Raw genomic sequence first — 2,178 nt, forward strand, 5'->3', positions numbered from 1 at the left:
CTAGGCCCCAGAAATACAAAGAAAAATATTAAACAATCTCTGCTCTCAGTAACTTAGATTCTAGCAAGGATAACAGTATCCAATCCAAGTAGCCAGGTGGTTCAGTGGATAAAATGTCAGGCCTGGAGTCCCAAAGTCTCTCCTTCTTGGGTTCAAATCTGGCCTCAGACATTTACTAACATGTGTGACTCTGGGCAAGTCACTTAACCCTATTTGCCTCAGTTTCCTCACTTGTCAAATGAGCTGGAGAAGGACATGGCAAACCGCTTCAGTATCTTTGCCAAGAAAACCCCAGATGGGATCAAGAAGAATTGGACATGACTGAAAAATGACTGAACAACAAGTGCCTACAATGTCAGGTACTGTGTGTTAAGGGATACAATGAATAAAAAGACAGACTCTGTCCTCAACAAGCTTACAGTCTAAAGGGCCAATATATGCATTTACATGGGAGAATAATGTTTGCAAACTGGTCAGCAATTATATTCAGATTAAAACTATACCAAGTAGTTGAGCGCATGATAGGGAGGTCACTAGCCATTGTGGGGAACCAGGACAGGTTTCAGGAGGGAGGTGGTGCTTCTGTGGTTCCCTTGGAGGAAAATGAGGTGAGAAGAGAGAAAATCTTGGCATTGTGGAAGAGAGGAATTGGGAAGCATACAAAAGGTAGAAGCAGTGGCTGAGTGGTGACCTGTCAGTCAAACAAGAGGTTCCATTTTTCGAATGTTACCGGGAAAACAGTTGGGGGCTCTGGTTATCCTTGTTGCCTTGTGTCAGGGAAGGAAGGGGGAGTTTTTTGTCTTTTAACCTTGGAGACAGAAAAGAGTGGTGGCCTGGTGACTTTGAAGGCAGAAGAAAGGACAATAGTCCAGATATCTCTCTGACTTGCTCTGTTGATGAAAGACATTTCTCTCAATTTGAACTCTAGCCCAATATCCTCAAACTTAAGGCTCACTGTAGTATTAGGGAAATCCCCAACCCTCTTACCTTTGTTCTCTATCCTTTCCTATCTTCCCCAAATAAACCCCTTAGTTAAGGTAAAAGAAGATAAAGAGTATTTCATTTGAGACTTCATTAACTCATCCGGAGTGATTTAAAAGAAGAAGAAAGGGGGAGGGAAGCTGAAGAGGCTGAAGAGAGAAAGGAAAAGAGAGGAAGGGAAGTATAGAGGGAGGAAGAAAAGACAGAATAAACAAGATAATTGCCTGATCTTTAGTTATCTATCACTTATCAAATATACCTTATTATTATTATTTACTACAGCATGAAGGACAGTCAGGACAAAAGCATGGAGAAGGGAGACAGAGGCCATGTGTGATGAATAGAGAGAGAACAGTTTGACTAGATTTGGGGGTTCAGAAAAGGAAGTATGTGTAATGACCCTGGAAATGGCAATGGGGTGGAGGTCATGTTATAAAGGACTTTAAAAGACAGATAGGGGGAAGCTGGGTGGCTCAGTGGATTGAGAGTCAGGCCTAGAGACAGGAGGCCTGGGTTCAAATCTGGTATCACTAGTCGTGTGACCCTGGGCAAGTCACTTAACCCCCATTGTCTAGCCTTGACCACTCTTCTGCCTTGGAACCAATACACAGTACTGATTCTAAGATGGAAGGTGAGGGTTAAAAAAAAAAGGCAAATAGATAAGGAAACTGGGGTAGCTAGCTAACTCAGGGGATAGAGAGCCAAGCAGGAAGTTTGACTCCAGAGTCAGGGTTATAAATCTGGGTTCAAATTTTGCCCTCATGACTTATGAGAAAGAACACTATCCACATCCAGAGAAAGAACTGTGGAAGTAGAAACACAGAAGAAAAACAACTGGTTGATCACATGGGTCAATGGGGATATGACCAGGGATGTAGACTCTAAATGATCACCCTAGTGCAAATATCAATAATATGGAAATAGGTCTTGATCAAGGACACATGTAAAGCCCAGTGGAATTCCATGATGGCTATGGGAGGAGGGGAGGGAAAGAACATGAATCTTGTAACCATGGGAAAATATTCTAAATTAATTAGTTAAATAAATAAACTTTAAAAAAGTTCCCCAGAACTGTCCTAAATCATTGTATTACTGAGAGTATGTGCTAAGCACTTAAATTTTTTTAAAATTTAAATTTAAAAATGTTTTTCCATGGTTAAATGATTCATTTTCTCTCCCTCTCCTCTTCAGTCCCCC

This window comes from Monodelphis domestica, chromosome 1 (assembly GCF_027887165.1).
Source record: "Monodelphis domestica isolate mMonDom1 chromosome 1, mMonDom1.pri, whole genome shotgun sequence".
Taxonomy (NCBI): Eukaryota; Metazoa; Chordata; class Mammalia; order Didelphimorphia; family Didelphidae; genus Monodelphis; species Monodelphis domestica.